Source organism: Anas platyrhynchos, chromosome 1 (assembly GCF_047663525.1).
Source record: "Anas platyrhynchos isolate ZD024472 breed Pekin duck chromosome 1, IASCAAS_PekinDuck_T2T, whole genome shotgun sequence".
In the NCBI taxonomy this organism is placed as follows: Eukaryota; Metazoa; Chordata; class Aves; order Anseriformes; family Anatidae; genus Anas; species Anas platyrhynchos.
The window spans coordinates 98,984,687-99,006,370 of record NC_092587.1 but is presented as its reverse complement, the minus strand read 5'-3'; the positions used below and the strand labels follow the sequence as shown (position 1 = coordinate 99,006,370).

The 21,684-nt window shown below is 36.3% G+C and overlaps 1 long non-coding RNA gene across 1 annotated transcript in view; it reads right to left on the bottom strand.

The window, feature by feature from the left end:
* LOC113842361 (uncharacterized) overlaps window positions 1–3,496 on the bottom strand; it is a 39,454-nt gene extending 35,958 nt beyond the window's left edge. Inside the window, exons 1-2 of the long non-coding RNA XR_003494748.3 lie at window positions 3,102–3,496; window positions 2,472–2,574 (exon numbers count right to left, since the gene is read on the bottom strand). This is a non-coding gene — a long non-coding RNA (uncharacterized lncRNA). The remainder of the gene's footprint in view (window positions 1–2,471; window positions 2,575–3,101) is intronic.
* Between the last annotated feature and the right edge of the window lie 18,188 nt (window positions 3,497–21,684).

Sequence of the window (21,684 nt, the reverse complement as noted above, 5' to 3'; positions counted from 1 at the left end):
TGAAAGAATTTGTCATAAAGTTGTTCCCCCTTGAAGCATAGCAGCATGCTGTACGTGCCTACTCGTTGCTCATAATTTTAGCAGCTAGAGGTTCAAGGGCAGGAGGATTAGCCCACTGCCTAAGTCTTAAGGGAGTATGTTCCTTTCAGAGTCATTACAGGAAAGAAGAAAGTCCAAATTCTAATTGTATTTAGGACCACAGCATCCTTATCTCCTTTCCGAGGAAGGCACAGTTCTCATAGGCTCCCACAGGTGGGCCACTACCAATAGTCCCAAAGACAGTACTCATCAGACTGCAGAACATAATTTTGCAAAATATTTAAAGAGAAAAATAACTCAGACTATCCTTTCTGGAAGGTAGATCTAAAGACCTGAGACTGTCACAGCTCTAGCAACAGCTGAGGCTCTCTCTTCCCTTTTTATATTCTCTCAACAGTCTTCATTTATTACAAAAATGATTACTGAAAGTGCAGAAATTCATTAGCCTCTGTATGATTGAAAAGTGTACATATGTCATTAGAAATACTCAGAGAAAATATTGAAATATGTTCAGTTGCTGTTTCATAGGTGACTAGGTACGTCTCTGCTGCCTATGAAACGTGACTGTACAATTGATAATTATATGATTTGGTGTCAGCATTTTCCCCCCATTAAAAACCTGCCTGTCTAGGAGCACATTAAGTTCTGACCTTTGTATTTCTATTTTGTATTTTTTTGTTTGTTTGTTTGTTGTTGTTTGTTTTTTTTTTTTTTAGTTGTTTTTTTTAATTTGTTTTGCATGGTTTAATTGTTGTTCATGAATTATAGGTGTGTTCCACGGACCAACATAATCATAAGACAAGGATGTCTTTTGATAAATGGTGAGATTGATTGGTGCACAGTGACTTTTCATGTCATTATATCACAGTCCAAATATTTTAAGGATTTCATAAGGGTTTTTCTTGTGTGTTGTTTTTTATTCAGCCAAACTCTAAACAGAGAGCTTTTCTGTGCATCCCGCTTGTATTATCTCACTTTTTTCATTTCTTTCTTTCTTAATCATATGGGTGACATTGAAACTGGAGGGAAAGAAGACACACATGAAGACACAGTAAAGTGACCTAAACAGTTTAGAGAGACAGCAGCTATAGAGAATGAGAAATCTGGCCCTAATAAGTGTAAAACAATACTGAGAGAAAACAATTTGCAGAGATACTGAATGAGAGGATATGAACAAGCTGCAGGACTAAGTGGATTTTCTTTATCTTCTTCATTCTGTTCTAGTAATGCTTTTTCATGTCACCAGACACTACAGGCTAGAGGCAAAAGTGTTTGGTGTTCACAAGATTTTTGTTTTGTTTTCTGTAAGAGGTTATCAATAGTATGGGAATAATTGGAGTTCACAGATTTTAATAGTGGTTGAGATCTCAAATTTGTTTCTTAATGATGAGATATTACTTGTAAGAAGTACAAAGTACATAGAACACTTATAATGTATTATTTATTTAAAAATATATAATGTTTGTGAATATACTGGATTTCAACATACAGTCTGAAGAAGCACATAAAAGCAGGATAGTCTTTTCCAATATTATTCCATCCCAGCTCAGCAGGAAGCATGTCCACTACCCAAGTTCATTAATATTGTGTCTATTAAATTCTTGACACCTTTCTTAATTTGTGATTGAGATTTCTTAATTGTTAGGAAAATAATAAACTTCACAAAGGAAATATCTTTATTCCAAATTTATTTACTTTATGTAGGCTGGTGAACAGCCATCTGATGTCAGCAACATTTTTTTCAGTATTGGACTTGTAAAAGAGGTTAACAACTGACCTATATATCAATGGCGTTACTCCAGCAAATACTATGTCCACAGTGAGCTTTGTGAAATTTAAACTGGTACCTTTTCCTGGCCTTTCTAGTATGAGCTTTATGCCATAGATGCCTTTCTTAGATGTTCTTACTTACACTCCTTTAGTTATTTAAACTAAGGATTGTAATCCCTGGGAGTCTGGGAGTAAAGACCCTAAGAATCCTGATAGTGGCTTCTCTTAATGCCACTTTACACCATTTTAATAGCAAAAGGGCCATAAAAATAATGTAAATATAAATTATTGCCGTTTTAATGTCTCTTTATATCATGAGACTGATGTGAAGTGTCCTTCCTGTAAATGAGAATGAGGCCTCAGGAGTCTAAATTGATGTTATTCACATGCTGATGGACCAAATGATATGAACAAAGCAAGCAAAAGATAAATCTATGCATTTACTTCAGAGCCTTTTTGATGTATACCTTTTTGTACTTCCCTTTGGTTCCACTTGCACATTCACACATCAGTTTCTGAAGAGGACAAGGAGTGAGGTTACGTGGACCTAATGCCTTCACTTGGGGTCATGGCTTTAAAATTTCAGACAATACACCTCCTCCTCCATATCCAGAGACCGTTACCCCAAATAGCAAATGTGAGAAATTAGAAAACACACTTACTTCTGCTCTTGCAGCACACATCATGGCCCAGATCACTCTCCTCTGGCATTGGCTGAGGGCACAGATATGGTGGCCCTGGCATGGCTGTGACACAGATCGTTCCCTAACATTTACCACGGAGACAGAAGTGAAATAGAAGATAAATTAATGTCTGGGGTAGGTCAGCCTCCTCAACCTAACACAATAACAGACACCACAGTATCAGGCAGCATTTGTTTGTCAAAACACTAAGTTCTGTGTGAATGAAATACAAATTACCACTAAATTCAGTATTTGTTGACACCTGGCCTACTGCACATTTCATAAGAACCCAAAACGTATGCATCTCAACCACTCTAGAAGACGTGAGTGCTACTGTTTTATATGACCCTGATATTTGCTTAAGAGATGCACTCACAGGTTGGTTTTTTTTTTGTTGTTGTTTGTCTGTTTAATGCATATTGGAGGAAATTTGTGGGTTTTTAATCCAAGGCAGAGTTTCAAAGCAGATCAGTACATCTCTGCAATCTGAATAGGCCAGCCTCTCCACAACCCAGCCCTTGCCTGCCCTGGGCACCACTGGCCCAGGCCCATCTCCATCCCCATTCCAGGGGCTGCCCTCACAGCCAAGCCTGGGTCTGTCAGTAGTACCTAGGGATGTCTGGGTTGTGGCTGACCCTAGTCACCATTCTTGGCCTAGAGCAGCTCACTTTTCAGGCGCTTCCCCACTTGGCCAGGGAGGGAGACCCTGACCACTACCTGCATAATGCTGTCCTAACGGCAGCAGCTCCTCCCAATCAGTCACACCTGGGCCACCTCACAAGGAGAGCTCCAGGCTGCTGATATTTAACTCACCTGGATGTTTTACCACCCTGGGCAGCTGGGCAGGTCCACCTAATACACACAGCAATTCATTAGGCAGCAGCACAGCTGCACCAAATCTGCTTGCTCCCCCAAAATCTAAAAAAAACAAGGAGTCTCTTGTAGCAAAACGAGCAGGGCCTGCATCATTACAGCCTTGACTCATCCCCTAATGGAGAGTCAACTTTCTGAACCTATGCTACTACTTTCCCTGAGAGGAAAATATATTTTTGGCACTACTAACAATGAGAATGTGAATCTGTATGTTAAAATATGCGTTTTACTAATTAATATTCACTCTTTGACTTTGCTTCTTGCTTAAATATTATAAACAGATTGGATACAATATCTTTGGTCAAAAGTGCCCAATAACAACATCAAAGGATGCCTGAATAACTACCAAGATATAAGTGGAAAAGCTAATCCAAGTATTTTAAATAAGCAATTAATCATTTTTTCATGTAAAGCTTTCTGTTAGAAGTACAAGTTGCTATTAAATCTTTATGAAAGCCAAACAGGAGCTCTTGGGAAAACAGCAAATTTTGACATTTCAACAAGTAGTGAAACATTTTATTTCAAATTTCACAAATTTCAAAAGTATGATACTTACATGTGTTGATGCACTATCAACATGTATTTTGATTATCAAATCCACTTGTGTGGTGTAACTATACATAATTTATTTTATATTAATATTAGTCATCATAATAATCCCATAAGAGATGAAAGACCAGATAAATCAAGTATGGCAAAGTAATGAACGGATACCACTGCTTTTTCCGCTCAAATAGAATATATAATGGTATCTAGTCAATCTAATTCTGGATAAATTTTGCTACTACTGAAATAGTCTGTTAGAATTGTTCTTCAAGACTCTAATTATTTCCTAGTAACCAAGCATGGTGTCAGCTTAATCTTCCTGGCATGTAGAGAACAACTCTGAAGAACAATTCTGTGCTTTCACTACATTCTACAGCCATTACACAGCAATTCCAATATTGCAACTGGAATTGAAATTGCAATATTGTGTTTTCTGTATGTGTTTTCTAATTTCTCACCTTTGCTATTTGGGGTAATGGTCTCTGGATATGGAGGTGTGTTGTCTGAAATTTTAAAAATAGTATTGCCTGTTTAAACTTTGTAGCTGAAGAATTTATTTTTGCACACATACATAGTTGTCACCTTACAACTCCTATGTCAAGCAGTCACAAATCAATGGACAAGTATCCTGAAACATTTCATTAAATTTTGGAAAATAAGATTTCCTATCTAAATGCTGTTGTTCTCAGTTCAATGCTTTTAAACCACTGTTTTGGTAAGTGAAAATTTATATGGTATGAAAACTATATAATGCTTTTAATAGACAGTACTACATATTAACATATTTTTTTCTTATGACATTCTGCTGGTGGCTGCACTTCTGTCTTATCAAACAAAGCATGCTAAAGTTAAATGGAGTCAGCACTCCTAAAAGTGTTTCACAGAAGTAGGTGTGTGTTCACAAAAGTAGGTGTGTGTTCCAATCAGGACCTAAGGTACAATGCTTTTGTTCATGATGTTGAGGAGTGTGCCTTATAGATGAGTTAAGAATGCACTGTTCACCCTACTTGACTATTTAGGCAAAATGCAAGTCTGACTACATTTCCCAATATTAACAGCAGTATCTTATGAGTACTAGATTCATGTTATAGGAATGGGATTATTTTCTTTGCAGAGACAATAATGATGGCGGACTCAGGGCAGTCGTATTTTGTCGGACCAAGAACTCAGAACATGTGTGTCCCATAATGTATTAAAGGTCTGAAAAAGTTGTAAAATATGCTTATATTTTTTATGTTATCATAGAATCATAGAATGTTTTGGGTTGGAAGGGACTTTAAAGACCACCAAATTCCAACCCTCCTGCCATGGATGGGAACACCTCACCCTAGACCAGGTTGCTCAAAGCCCCATCCAGCCTGGCCTTAAACACTTGCAGGGATGGGGCATCCACAGCTTCTCTGGGCAACCTGTTCCAGTGCCTCACCAACCTCACAGTGAAGATTTTCTTCCTGATACCTAATCTAATATACCTTTTTTTAGTTTTTAAAGCCATTACTCTTTTTCCTATCACTACACTCCCTGATTAAGAGTTGCTCTCCAGATTTCTTGTAGGCCCCCTTTAGGTACTGGAAGGCCTCTCTAACATTGTGTTGAAGCCTTTTCTTCTCAAGGTTGGAAAAATAAAAAAAAAAATAAAAAAAAAATAAAAAAAAGAGGACATAAAAAGTATTACCCTCCTTTAACTCATCTACTTTAATCAACTAAGTCTATTTTTTGTCTCATCTACAGTTAAACTAAGTACAATTTACTTTGGTGTACTTTGGATCAAAGATTTCAGGCCTGAGGTCTCAGTAACACAACTACTTGTATTAGCAATTCAAATATTTCAAAACTGCTCTTTGGCATTAAGGCCAACAGGAACAGAGCAGACCCAGCTTCACTTTTAAAGACTCTCACCCTCCAAAATAGTGTGGCTGCACCCAAAGGGTATTTGAGAACACTCCCTGACCCAGGCTGACATCTGAGCTTTCTGGAGGTCGCTCAGGAAGATGCTGGATGGACTGGACCAAAACCATACTAGGGACATGTTACAAGTAGCATGGTCAGCTCAGATCCCAGTGCTCAGGAAGGTTCTCTGGCACTTTTTAATTTCCTTGTATAAATAGTACACTTATGGCAACAACTTTTCTGAAAGCCTAGGAAAGAACAAGAAAGGGTACATTATATATAACTGTGTATAAATAAATAAAGCAGATATCTCATTGTCAATGGAACACATTCCCAGCATGTCCTATGAATCTGAAATGCCCTACATTTTCAATTATTAAGGTGCTTAATAAAATTGTCATTTACCTTCTATTTCATAAAATATATAAACTGTGTTCCTTCGTTCTTTCAATGTAAAATATATCTTCTGTCTCCTTTAATCATTGTCTTTGGTCTTTGAAATTTCTTCAGGCTACTAACATTGTTTTGTTTTTGTATTTGTATGTTTTTGTTTTTTGTTTTTTTTTTTGTTTGTTTGTTTTTTTAAACTAAAATCAATGAGAAATTAACATAGTATGCTTAAAGCAATTACTTCAATACAAAATAAATAAATAAACAAATAAATAATAATAATAAAGTTAAGATAGCTTTAATGCAACTTGGTCTCTCTTTCAGAATACATCTTAAGACTGGGATCTCCCAGTGTTGTACAGGGAACTTGTGTTCAACAAATAGTTTATCCAAATCTTTTGCAAAGTTTCCATCCTTCAGGTATTTCTGTATTTTTTCTTCTTAAAGGTATGGTTTTACCCTCAGACGTATTGAAAAGCATATTGTTCACATGCAGCCATTTTACTAACAATAAAATCTTGTTCTTTTTACTGCATACTGTTTCTCTAATCCTTATGTCACCCACAGATGTTATCAACAGTGATACTTTCTTCTAATTAGTTGCAAAAATACTAAATAGTGTAAAGCATTGAACAAATCCATCTAAGTCTTCAGTAGAAACATGCCAGATAAATTAACAGAAATATTAGAAAACCTGGGGTGTAACTGAGCTCTTCTGGATACTGCACAGACACCGTAAAGAAGTGTTTATCCCCTTGCAACAGAAACTATTCACTGAAGACAGAAAAAAAATTAAATTATATGTAAAACCTCTCTATCTTCAATTTCTGCATCTTGAAGGAACAGCATTGATATCTGCTAGAAGGTACTCACTGAAGAAATTGTGGGTTATAGTTAGTAAGGAGAAATTTCAAGCTTGTGTTCAACCTGATTTCCATAAGCAGGAAAAAAAAAAAAAAGGAAAACATTTTTCAGATTACTTTCAAACAGGTAAAACAGAAAATCTATACTGAAATCTGATCTTTATTCTAATAGCATATCGCAAAGAAAATTACCTGTTGGCATTATTTTTACGGCATATTATGGGGGGAAAAGCTATTTAGATATTTTGTGTAAACTGTAATGTAAAACTGGGGAAAACACATTTTTTGAATGTGTAAATAAAAGCTACAATTTCCCTGTACCTGCCATGCCAGCTGCTCCATAGAGGAAGGCTAGCCAGGAAGCTGGTGAGACAGGAAGGCAGGCACAGGACAGGGATCTAACCAGCAAGGGTGCCAGCCAGTAACACCCAAACAAGAGGAGCAGGGCGGGTTTGGTGCCAGCAGCCAGGGTCAGCCAATAGTTCAGGGCTCTCGCCAGGCAAGGTCATGCTAATGAGACTAGCCCTAGGCGAAGGCTGGACATCAAGACGTAGCTCTGGCTGAGCACAAGACTGGGAACATGAACTTCAGTGTGGTCCCCAAGGGAAGGGGGAAGTGGGGAAGGGTACAGCTCTTCCTCACAGTACTCTGAAGCAAGGCTGTACAGCTTCAGGCCAGCACTGATGCTGAGCATAGGCAGCTAAGTCCTAGCAGAGGGGGGTGTTCAGGATCCTGGAAGGCAATATGGATGAGACAACCCTGTTTTACTGGATGGGGGATGGGGGCAAGGCGTTTTTTGTTGTTGTTTTTGTTTGTTTGTTTTTCCCTTTGTTTCTCACCTCTCTAGCTTGTAGGCAATAAATTTTACTGTCTCCCTACTCTGAGTGTGTTTTGCCCGTCTCAATAATTGTTGAGTGATCTTCCCATCCTTATCTCAAACCTTTAGCCCTTTGCATTTTATTTTCTCCCCCTTTCCCTTTGAGGAGGGCAAGTGAGAGAGCAGTTGTGGTGGAGCTTGGCTGCCCACCCAAGTAAAACCACCACAACAGGAAAGTATCTTTCTAGGCATTTGCTAAAAGATCACTTCCATCAGTATACAGAAAACATACATTACCCACTCAGCAGATTGAATGCTAGCACAAAACCAGGAGAAAACCTGGGGCGGGGGAAGGGGGGGGGGGGGGGGAGGTGGGGGGGGGGGGGGGGAGGGAGGGGGGTGGGCAGGTCAGTCACTCAGTGGAATTCTTGCACTTTGCTCTGTTGTTTCTTTTAAAGAAGAGAGGCCTTCTAAACTGGGTGACTTGCCATCTTGGTGCACATTACTGCACTGTTCATTTAGCATATACTTGGCAGCTTCCCTAAGGTGAAAATAGATAACTCAAGATCTTAGACACCTCAGGAAATGGATGTGTTGACAATGAGGAGATGGTGAAAGGTACAATACCTTTTTATACTTCCACAATCTGTGATTTGTGTGTTTTTGTCTCTGTTCTTGATGGTCATTGCTATGTACCATATTGAGCAACAAGCTCAGCAAAGAGCAAGCACACATGGCTCTCATCAGCATATATCTGCAATTTGTCAGTGTTAGCATTTCATGACTAATCTTTCCTCTCAGGTAATCTGATTAGATTATATGTCAAAGCTTTTGTAAATCAGCTTGCTGGAACACAGTCCAGCCAAGGAAGAGTCCATTCCTGCAAAGCACACTTCTCTTCCAAAGTTGTATGGCTTGATCATTGTTACCAACTCAGTTTTGTTGTCCCTTAGATAAAAAGTCAATAATTTGCTCAAGGAAGCAGCAAATGACAGCACATAAAACTTGCCATTTACCTCATTACTGCTGTCATGGAAGACAGTTTCAGCTTTCGACAAAACATGGAACAGTTTTGAGCACACAGTTCTGTATAATTTTTCCCTGATCTTTATTTCTTTGCTTGCTGCCATATTCAAATTGCAGCTGCTATATAACTGTTGTGATGAGTTCTGAGCAAACCAAGTGATCTTTGTAGCAGCCAGTTGGAATTGCAGCAGTGATTTAACATCACACAAGTAGATGATAATAATGCTGTTAATATGGGCTTTCCTGACCCACCTTTCGCACGTTTGGTTGTTGGAACATGGTGCTGGTGATTGACAGATCACAGCTCGTATGTGAGATTATGAAGCAGATATCACTACTATCAGCACAATCTGTTCTATGCGTCTTCAACACATACTGAAGACGGTAGGCCCTATCCCCATATGTCCACTGAAGTCTACCAGAATAAGAAACCTATCAGATTTGAAGACATTCAGATCCTGTTATACAGACTTCTTCTTTTCTCTTCCAGGCCCAACATAGAGCAGAAATTATGCTAAAATTTAAGAATCACCTTGTAAAATAAAAGATCATATGCATTTAATGATGATTTATTTCTCTCCATATTTTTTAGAGTTTATAATTTTGTCTAGTAATTGATTTTATTCCTTATTGCAAATCTAGACACAAAGACTATGGTCTTTAAAAGTGAATACCCCGCAACAATTGCATGCTTCTTCAGCAAGTTAATTTTCAATCAGTACAGTAATGTTTATTGCATTCAAATCTTACAGTCTGCCAGGGAAATATGGAGATACAGCTGGCTTTAAACTATTCATTACTACTCAGGCATTCCAAGTAATGACAGTAACTTCCTCCAGTCACCTTTGCAATGTCTTATGTTTGTTTAAGATGATCGCCTTATATAGAGAGAGCCTCACTCCTTTACTCCAATCTTCCAATCTTTTTTTTTTTTTTCCTAAATAAGGCTTGTAATTCCATTTTTTTTATTTATTTTTTTTAACTCTTAATGTGGTTCATTAAATCCTTAAATTACATAAAGGAGAAATAACTCTTTGTAGAATTACTTCATTTCATGATGAAAACAAATGTGTGATGCATATAGATAAATTATGAAATCTCTTTATCAGATACAATAGAATTCAGGAGAAATAAAAAGTTACCTCATTAATTGTTAGTGAATAATTGCTAAATGTATACCAAATTACCAAACAAGGAACTAATTGCTTTGCTGCATTAACTATTGTATAAATGTACATGTCATTTTTATTCCCAGTATGGGGCTAATCTCGTTCTCATTCAGATCAATAGTAATTTTTCAGTGGAGCTCAACAGGTGTTAGATAAGCTTTTCTGGGAAAAGTGTCTTCCCACAAGCCGATTAAACACAAAGAGACTTTCCATATAAAAAGACTTCTGTATGATTATCCCCTGTTAAAGTAACAATGCCATTGATATTTGCAGATTTTGCTACGGGTCACAGTTCTAAGGCTCTGCACCCAAAGTAGTACCATCCTGCCGAGAGGCATTCTATGGTTTTTGCAAGGCTGTCTTCTTACACTCTCTTGGTCTGAAAATACACAAATGTTCTCCAAATATGGAAAATTTAGCAGCAGGAGTCATTGTCCTAGAAATGTCGGGAATATGTTGTAGGTTTTTTATGGCAAAGTACCACTTCGCTTTTCACTGAAAAAGACACTTCAGTATATTTCATTATTAATTTTAAAATTGTTTTAGATCAAGACCTCTTTTCTGAAGGACTGTTAGTTGAAGCTATAAATTGCAGGCTGGTTACATCTGTTAAAAAGATATAACATCACTTTCATCCCTTTCATCTTTCATAAAGCATATTTTTAAACGTTAAAAAGAGAAGTTATCTCTATGTACCAGTCATCTCTCACCATGATACCTAGCATGTGAGATCATACAGGCAGCATTTACTTGTGCTTTTTCCTAATCCTGTTAACATTTAGTTTAAAATTTACATTGCTGCTCCTCCACACCACAGTATACAAAATTCCTCACAAAAGGAAAGCCTTGCCATCTCCTGGGCCTGCTAAATAATCTGGTGTAGGTGGAGAAAAAAAAAAAAAAAAAAAAAAAAAGTAAAATTGAAATTTTTCTCAATCTCTAAAGTTTACTGGTTGATCTGTTAAAGTATAATTAACATTATAAGTGAAACATTTTCTAATATTATTCTTCTCCACCTCATTTGGAAGATTTGAAATAAAGGTAGTAACATGACCCTCGGGGGTCTGTCTTTGGTTCGGTACCATTTAATATCTTTATTAATGACATAGGCAGTGGGATTGAGTGCACCCTCAGCAAGTTTGCAGATGATGTCAAGCTGAGTGGTGTAGTTGATACAACAGAAGGAAGGGATGCCATCCAAAGGGACCTGGACAAGATTGGGAAGTGGGCCCATGTGAACCTAATGAAGTTAAACAAGTCCAAATGCAAGGTGCTGCACTTGGATCAGGGCAATCCCAGACGTGAGAACAGACTGGAAGAGGATCTCATTGAGAGTAGCCTTGAAGAGAAGGACTTGGGGGTTCTGGTGGACAAAAAGCTTCCATGAGCCAGCAGTGAGTGCTTGAAGCTCAGGCAGCCAACTGCATCCTGGGCTGCATCAACAGAGGAGTGGCCAGCAGGTCGAGGGAGGTGATTGTGCCCTCTTTTCTGCCCTTGTGAGGCCCCACTTTGACGTCTGCATCTGGGTCTGGGGCCCCCAGCACAAGAAGGATGTGGATCTGTTAGAATGGGTCCAGAGGAGAGCCACAGTGATAATCAAAGCGCTGGAGCATCTCTCCTACAAAGAAAGGCTGAGAGAGCTGGGGCTGTTCAGAGGAGAAGTCTCTGGGGTGACCCCATTGAAACTTTGCAGTACTTAAAATGGGCTTATAGAAAAGATGGAGAGCAACTCTTTGATTCTATGGTAATTTCTAGCACATTCTGTGTTGCTAAACTGTTTGTTAGCTATATCACTTCATATATTCATATATATTTTGTATATATATGTATTGTATATATGAATATATATATTATAGATATATACATATATATATATACATATATACATATAATATATACATATATATTATATGTATATATGAATATATATTCATATATACAATACATTGATGATTTGATACCTGCTTAGATTACCTGCTTCTGTGTTGTCAGATTTACTTAAACACTCTGAAATACATGAGTTCTTCCATCCACCTTGATAACATGCAAATATCAAACCACTGATCCTCTCTGAGGATTTGAATACAAAAGTCTTTTGTAAGGTTACTAACTTAAACTAATGTGTAAGACAAACATCCAGAGACAAATTCTTTGTAACACTTGCACAACAATCATTTGTAGTTGGACTGAGCCAAAACACAACTACAGCCTCTGAAATGTTAGCCTCTGAAAGTCATTGTTACCCGATACCAGGTTGGTGATCTGCTATTGTTTCTTGTGATTTAAAAACTAAAATGCTGTATTGGAGTTCCCTTTTTCTGAGCAGCTTCAATATTGGACTATATTGTGCTATATTTCTATACTTTTGCACAATATTTAAGTTGCATTTTTGGGGTCATTACTGTCTTTATGTTCAATCCTTCAAAATATGTAAATGTCTTCAAATTTTCTTCTTTAAAATTTCTCCTTTAAACTTGGAAGGATTGGAGGGACAGCCTTCCTCAACTCATCTGGGTCTCCAACATACCTGTGAGCTTACCCCACACTGAGTCACAAGACTGAGCAAAGTTATTCTTGGCATACTGTACCAGTTTGTATCTAAGAAGGGGTAGGGTTTTCTTTTAGTGACTGAAAGAGCATTTTCAGCCTGATTCAGTAACACTGAAGCTTGTGTTCGATTTTCTTATTAGCAGCCTGATTCACTGGGGCAGGAGAGGTGTTAGTTCTGGAAATTGTGAAACCAAGGATTATAGTTTTGTTTATGGATTAAATACACCTATGTTTTGGATGACATGAAAAAGGCCTTTGTGAAGTTAATGACTCATCCAGTGATCTCTGAATAAAAGAATACCATAGATAAGCACCAAGCAATGACAGTTCCAAAGAATGAGACAGTATTTATTTTGTAACACTGCTCTGTAAAGTGCAGTTTGGAGGTTTATGTAGTGAGATTTCTGTTGATACTGCATCTTCAGTGCAGAAATTCAGCTTCATAATATATGGCTCATTCCTTGAAGAAGTATCCTTTATCTGGCATTCTAGTTTTGTGTTCAATTAACAGGCTGTTTCATCTGGAAGCCAGACAAAGCTACAGCATTCTCCCTGGAACCTGAAGGTTTTATGTGATATATTTGATCTGACCTCCATTCCCCATGCAGCATTATTCCTCTAAGACAAAGCAATTCAAAGTTATATGCATGTCAGACAGACGTTTCTCTGTTACAATAAAGTGCATATCTTAAAGCTTGCTGAGATACTACTTTGGCATTGTGGGGAAAACAAAACAAAACAAAACAAAACAAAACAAACAACAACAACAAAACCACAGTAGGCATCTCAAAAAAAAAAAGGGACACTGAAGAGAAAACTGCCTACAAAATCAATGCGACATACAGATAAACACTACTGAAGCTCTGAATGTTCAGTGTGTCTTAGACAATTCTTCTAACATAAACAGAGAAACTGACACTTGAATTAACTGAGAAATTAGATAATTCTGACTTCAAAGGAGGAGATTGAACAGACAGATGAAATCAGCTACAAAGGGTGTTCTTCACCCATCATAAGTAGATGATGAACTGAAGATTGAGGTCACTGCCACAGATCACTGATGACCAGAACAACTCAGTTTCTTAGGAGTTTTCTGATTCTGTAAGGGGCCTAGTATTATAGTTAATAGTTTAGAATGTTACTTGTTTCTTCATAAATTATGACTGATTCTTGCACAGTTGACAGTTCTTGTCTAGTTCTACTAAAACCTCATTTCCTTAATTTTCCAGAAAACTTCAGCACCTAGCAGGTATCCACCATGAGACTGAGTTACTGAACCTAGTTTTCTTTACTTTTTCCTGGAACAAAAAAGGAGTCTTGGAATATGTGAAAGTAACTCAGTGAGCTGCTAACATTATCAGAATAATTACAAGAAACATCAGCATAAGAATCAAATTTCTTCTACATGTGGCAGAAGTTAGAAAAACTTAAATTCTCTGAGACATTTTACTTGCTGCAGCTGTAATGATTCTTTGGTAGAAAAAGAGACGTGATTTTTTTATTTGATAACTACTCAGAAAACAGTAACAACTTCCATTAAAAAAAAATAAAAATATTGGACGTTTAAAGTAGGTAAGTGTAGAAGCTGTGGGAAAAAACAGATAAGAAGTTTTTCTTTATTCTGACTTGTGGGTTTATTGATTTTACTTTTATCTAAACATGTACTTTCTCTTGAAGCTAGAAAATCTTAACTTCCATGCAATCTTAGGAACTGCTGCAGTGATTTTAAAAGTATTTTATTTTAACACAAAATAATTTTACCTTAATTCTTGGGAATGTTTGTTAGTTTTTGTTTGTTTGTTTGTTTGTTTTTTCTAGCATCGTAGCAAGCATAGAAAATGTTTTTTGTCTGGCACCTGCTTTGTGTGCATCACACCTATGCATCTTTGTGATGTGTGATCTTTCTCCTCTTTGTCACAGGTAAATAAAGGACCTGGCCACAAATCTAACCTTAGTATTAAATATTTGTGCCAAAAATCTGAGATTTGTTTTCCAAGCACTGGAGCTAGTTGGCAAAATACAGGTTGCATGAAAAGCAAAGTTTATCCTTCCCAAGCTGCATAGTATCAATGCTGTTTGCCTTCCTGACATTAAAAAGTGGTTAAGTTTTCCCCTACTTTTGCTAAAAATCAGTGTAATCATACGAACATAAAAGAGATTTCTTCTAAATTATTTCTGAAGGATTTTCAGGGCATACTATGTGTGCATATATGCCCTGGAATATATGCCATTTGAGAAGCTAGAGCTCCTATGTTGAACCCAGGTTCTATAACTGGCAATGACATTATACAGAAGGAATACTGAAAATGTTTGAGGAGATCAGTTTTAATGAGATGATAGAAGATATGCAGAAATCACTAGGAAATAATTTGTCCAGGAAAGGGAATGAAGCAGAGGAAAGAAAAAATCAAAACAGATACACAATAAACCAAGTAATGCATTGCCTCTAAAAGCCTTCAGAAATTAGAATTTGAAATCTTGGATCATCTACGGGACGCAGGAGGCTGCCTGCAGGTTTTTCTCAACAGAAAACAGTTGGAGGGGATTTGATATCTCTTCTTATAAGAAGGGATTACTACTTGGGGTGGAGTTGGGCCACTAGAGAGGAAGAATGCAGTGCTTAAGAAGCCTGATCAGAAACAGATTTATCTGTTACACTAAGAATTATTTTCAGCTGTTTTTACAAAAAGTACCTAAGAAGCAAGCTGTTAGATTTGAGATTCATAAGTAACCTAATGAAAACAATACATATAATAATAATTCAGGCTTTTTAAACCTTTGATTTCTCACAAAATAGATGAGAACATTTCTATCTTTGACACTGAGTGGTTTTACCAACAACGAGAATACAAGCAGTTTTACATTTTTGCTGTGTTGACCTTCTGTCAAGTCAAAACAACACTGGTACATCATCAGGTCTAATGTGTCCAGTGAAATTAACATACTATACTTACTCACAGCAGGTCTGAATTTGGTACATTAACTTTAATTAGAAAATAAAATGTGAAGACACTTGCTTCCTGATGTAAAATAAACTGACCATAGTAATTAAGAACTGACATCTTATGCCCCACATACAAGTCACAGAGGATCACAAAGATAAACCCTCCTAAACATAAAACTAATAAAAGACAGTGCTGGAGAATACAAGAAAGATCTAAGAAACAATGAAAGAGCACTGTGCATCCTTCCCAACAGGAAGAAGACGGTTCCTGCAGATCTCCCATTACATCTCAAAACATAATTCTTCAAGAAGAAACATGCTTTGAAAATTCCACAGAGGATGTTTCTGGCAGAAAGAATATCTAAGATCAAAGTTTTGTCATCATAACTGAGCCTAAGGACACAGATAAAAATCTGCTGGTAGCACACACAATTAGAAACAAACCTGAAGGTACAGCAAGCCACTATATTTTGTTACAGGTGTTGCTCTAGCCAGTGATGCCTGGCAAAAGGAACTAGAATGCTCAGTATTTGTAGATGACAGTCACTGTTTCCTGCATTGTTTCTGGTCATCCTGTAAGTCTTACTGTGTAGAAAACAGCTAAAACTTCTGGATCCATGTAGTATAAAACAGACTTCTGGAAAGTAAAAAAAATAATAATAATAAAAAAAAAAAAATATATATATATATAAATCTAGATGGATTGCTCTTAGAATTAGCAATAAATGGACATTGACTTCAATGACAACGGAAAATTACATACAGTTGGTGTTGCCAGCACAACTAGGTTCAATGTTACACCGCCAGAAAAGGCAGTATTATTAAATTAATCATAGAGTCCCAAGGTGTGACTCCCACAACCCTGTCCGCTACTGCAACTTCCATACACTAGATAAGAACATGTTTTCTGCTTAAGACTGAAAAAGCAACATTTTTTATCTAGTTGATGACTTATGCTTTGCCTTGACCCAAATTTGAATATTTTCATGACGTACAGTTGTTTTTCTCTGCATGGCATGTTGAATCCAAACATTATGACCCTAGGGAAAATGTTGCCATTTTTCAAACTAAAATTGACACAGAAAAATGTATTGTATCAAACATATCAAAATTCAGGCTTTTTCACGGGAGAAAACTAGTTTAGAATCTTTTCTTTTTTCCTGTCTTCCAAAGAGATAATTCAAAATTGTTTCCCCTTGTTATATCAAAATTGGACTTTTAATACACTTTGTACAGTGTATTATTGTGTTTCTTGTAGGGAAAAAAAATCATTTTTGAGACTTCGAATTTTGATCCTGAAGGGACTAAGTGGAAGGCAACTATGTGGAGAGTAATCATTAAGTCTAAGACTTTCTGAGAAATATAAAGAAGCTATGCAAGTATCTCCAAATGAAGTTAGAATTTTGAAGCTTTGGAGCTGACACCTTATAAAGAGCCTGAGTCCAAAAGGGAATCAGGAAACATGAAACTCCTTTCTTAAATTGCATTAATTTAAATACAGAAGCATCTCTGGAGAAGAGCAAATACTTCAAACTAATTTCATAGAGCTGTAGCAAAGAAGGCTACTTTCAGATAGATTAATTTAGGGATGTAATATCACCAGAAACACTATTGGTAAATCACTGATACTGGCAATTAGGCTCTCTTGGCTGTTTTCACAGTTCACTACCTTTAGAAAATCTGTAATACATGACCCTCCTCACCAGAATGACTTTCACTGTTGTGCATATTACTCACCAGAATAATACCAATGGTAGGATGAAATAGTGCCTAAGGGGATATAAACGAGAGATTGTAGAGAAACACAAAAAGATGTTGCTATAGCTCTGTTACTAAACAAATGACATTAGCATACAGAGTAAGAACATTATAATATCTTTTGTTTTTCAAGCTTATGCTACATGAAGATTTCTTACTATGCTGATGTTATGCATCTACAGGATTTAAGCCTAATGCAGACTTGCAAGATCTTAAGAAAAAATTGCTTTAGCTTTATGTTCTCACTGTGGTAGGAAAAAAAAATGTTTACTCAGTTATGTAGATATATCTTACATACCCAACCAGATCCCAACATGGGTACAAGATGGTCTTCTTGTCTGTTTTGTTTATATGTTTCTTTGTTTCAGTACTGAGTCCAATTTCAATTATACATACTGCCTTAATACCACTGAAATGAATGTTTGCAATAACAGACACAATTATAGCAGTGTATTAAGAGCATGTTGTTTCAGAGCAAATGTCACTACTTCTTAACTATGTCTGGCTGACTGCTGGTTGCTGGATTGAGCTTTTATTGATACCTCCCTTGAACAGATCTCACCTTCACATTGGATTTTAAAAGAGGGAAATCTCTGACAATAGCAACAAAATAAGAAGATAGTTTACTTAGTTTGTTTATTTAATGACATAAATATTTACGGTCCAGAAAGGATTTTATCAGTTGCTAATGTATTTCCAAAATATCTGAAGACACGGTACATTTCAAGCTGTTTCACAGAACTGATATAAGCAAAGAGAACAATACAGCTTGTATGTGCCATGTATCCTACTTTTTGTCATTAGACCTTTCTTGTTAAAAGTCCATAACTGTAGCAAATTGAAGTATCTTGGAAACATTTCATTCAAAACAAAGAATCCTCTGTGTACTCAAAGATTCATGTAATGTGAAGGAAAGAATAAAACTTTCATACATGCATCTTTTTTTTTATCTGTAGTTAATACATTCTTACCAACTTCTGAAGTTCAACTGCTTTCATGACTGGTTTGGTACAAAAACCTAATAATTCAGTTTTGTACTTCTAGCTGACCAAATCCTCTCTAGACAGCATGTATCAAGGGATTTTATTTGAAACATCTGCCTATTTCACAGAAACGTGAGTGATATTTCAAAATATTTCAGCAAATTTTTGACCATCATAGTCAGGCTAAAGTTAAATATAGTAGGAAATGGTGAAAAACTTCTTCAAAAACTAGTACTTCATAAATAATCAAACATTTTATTAACCAGTCAAATAGTCAAATAATAATAACAATGCTTGCTATTTTATCTCTTTTAAAACTCATACTGAATAACCAGTGGTAGAGTGGCTCCAGTTGTTGAGTCATTCATGTGTTTTAAAACTTCTTTGTCCAAATCATAGCTACAAGAACTACTGTAATAAATAATGTGTTTGGGTGAAATACATTGTGCCTGTTGCTGCTGTTTTGCTTATATTTGCCTTTCTTATAGTCTAAAAAGCCCAATAACATTTGAGTTCTTCCATGTGAAGAAATAAATTCAACACATTGGGCCTAGATAACAAGTAGCACAGAGTAAGGTAATGGTGATTATTGCCCGTCAGATGAAAATGCCACAAGCCGCCTACAGCTAGAATAGTAAACGGTTGAACAGCCCAAACCTCCATTAAATAAATAACCAGAAAAATCTGCTAGTACAGGTAAGAAAACTTTTGTTCTCCCATAAAAGAGTACAGAAAAATAAAGATCAGTAGATAGGTATGCAACATTGTTTTCCTGATATTTCCAAAACTGTTGGTAAAAATGTATGTTGAAATACAAGAGTAGTGTAGAAGAAGAGGATATATATATATATAATTTTAAGTATTCAGATACGTTCAGTAGTAAAAATGAAATTTTGGAAAAAAAAATTAAAGGGGAAGGGAAATGCATCTTTCATCCAATTATTGAACACTTTCTAGGAGAAAATATAATAACTGTGCAAACTATGGTTTATTTTTAACTTCAAGTCTGTGAAAAGGGGAGAAGATCCTACTGTGTGATAAAACTGTGCACTAAAAAAAAAAAGTTAACAATCAATCTGCAATAATAGTTTTCATGGACTACAACTGAGAAACTGTCGTCTGATTTGCAGAATGTGTTAAAAATCTCATGGTGCCCTTCAGACAGGATACAGAACTTAAAAAACAGGATTGAAAACTTTGAGCATTTCTGGAAATGGGCAGAAGGAGGAATGCCATACAGGTGGATTGATGGAAAGATAGGTCTTTTATTTTGGTCCATGTGTATTATTCCATGTCAAGCATATAGGTTCATTACAAATCGTACTTCAGTGTTCAACCTTTCTATCCAGTATGTAGGTCAGGAGTATATGGCATCCATTTTAGGGAAGAGTAAACAAATGAGTAATGACAGAAGTAAGCTATGAATTTGGACTGATGAAGGACAGTGGTCATTTCAAGATAAGTGATTTTCATGAGACATATCTTGAGTTGCTCTGAGCATCTTGATGTTCTGTAACTATGGGAAAAGCATATGGGATGTTGCTTTTTTCTTTCTGAATTACCTACCTGGATGATGACAAGCCAATTACTACAGATTAGGGTTCTTTTTGTGGAAACCATAGTGTTTTTCAAGGCAACTGTTAAATACTTTATGAGGGCAACATAAAATGTTTATCATAATTTTAAGAATAAAGAAAGAGCAAAATAAACTAGAGCTGAAATACACAATGAAATATTATACAATAACCTGGCATTATTCATTTAAAAGCCTACAATGACATTATCTAGACTATGTTTCTTCTTGTGTTATTAAAGAAAGTGGTTCAAACACTTCATAGAAAAATCAAATGTCATGCCTCCTTCAAGACCACACCAGCTCTTATAATGACTCTTTTTCTGGCCATCTACATTTCACTGTTTATGCCTCTCTGGGGTGCTGCTTCAAGGTCAAAGTACTGCAGATTCATACTCAATTCACTGCCACTTTTGCTCTTCCAAGCAGCTTCAGAGTAAGCTCCAGTTCTATTTACAATTTGTCTCTTGTGGGAAGGATGTTGGTTGTCATTTTTTTCAGGACTGTGATGTGGAATAGATATGTGCTGTCATGCTTCCTAGAGATTTGAGGAAAGCAAGCAACTGATTTTCAAACCAGACTTGGGCATTTATTACGTAGCAATAAGAAAAATAAAGAAAAAATTATAAATTACAAGATGTCCCATTCAGCATGCTTTTCACGAAGAACTGTTTTCCAGCAAATGAATCTGCATTAGGATTAAGGATTGCTTCCTTGTTTTATTTAGTATTTATTTGGGGCAGACACTTTTTTGCTTATCTGTTTGTTCATTCTTTGAATAACTTTTTCTCAGTGCATTTTTCATTTATTAGCTGCTTTAAACTTTGAATCCATAAGTAGTCCTAAACATAGAGTGGTCAGACTTTCTCTTCTGCTTATATATCCCCTACTTTTTGACAAAACAGATTCTACAGTTTCTATTACCTTAAGATTTTGCTCTTAAATGACCTGTTCCTGTCTTATCCAGAGATGACACGATAAAGATTTCGACAAGTGTTGTCCAAATATTCATTCAAACAGATAGAAAAATCATTATTCTCTTAGGATAACAGCTGTCTTTTGTCTTCTCTGTCACATAATGAATGACTCCAGAAAAAAAAAAAAAACAACAACAACAACAACAAAAAAACCACGTATCAGGAAGAAAGCTCAAGAAAGCAAGAAAGCTCATGGGATGTACAGGAACAAATAGTGGGCTGTTTCTTTTCTACAGATTCATTTCCATAGTGCAGCTTATTTATTTATTTATTTTAACTCTTCTGGACAGAATTTACTACAAATCATACCACATATACAAAGAAAATAAAGGATTAAAAAAGCATTTTGAAGTCTTGGTGGGCAGGAAACTTAACATGAACCAGCAGCATGCCCTGGCAGCAAAAAAAGGCCTACAGCAACCTAAGCTACATTAACAGGAGCATAGCCAGTAGAGTGCCATGTAAAAGAAAACATTATATTTGGAAAAAGAGGAACACTGTCAAGAGAACAAAACGGTGAGTTTTAACAGCAGTGTTTTCTCAAAAAGCTTACCAAAACTAAATTGCTCTTGTCATGTAAAGTAATCTTTTCTATGTATCAAGTCCTGCAACCCTATTTTGCTTGTTTTATATGGTGCCACTTCTATGGTAGTTGATGACATTTTAGTTCCACAGTTAAATGAGAAGTCACATTTACACAACTATTCTCGTGCATGTCCTTTAACCAACCAATCATGAACAAGAGCTTATTATAAAAAAAATCAGCCATTTCTCCTGATAGCATACAATGGGCAACATAAAATGTTCAGAGTATTACATCAAAATGATTTTTG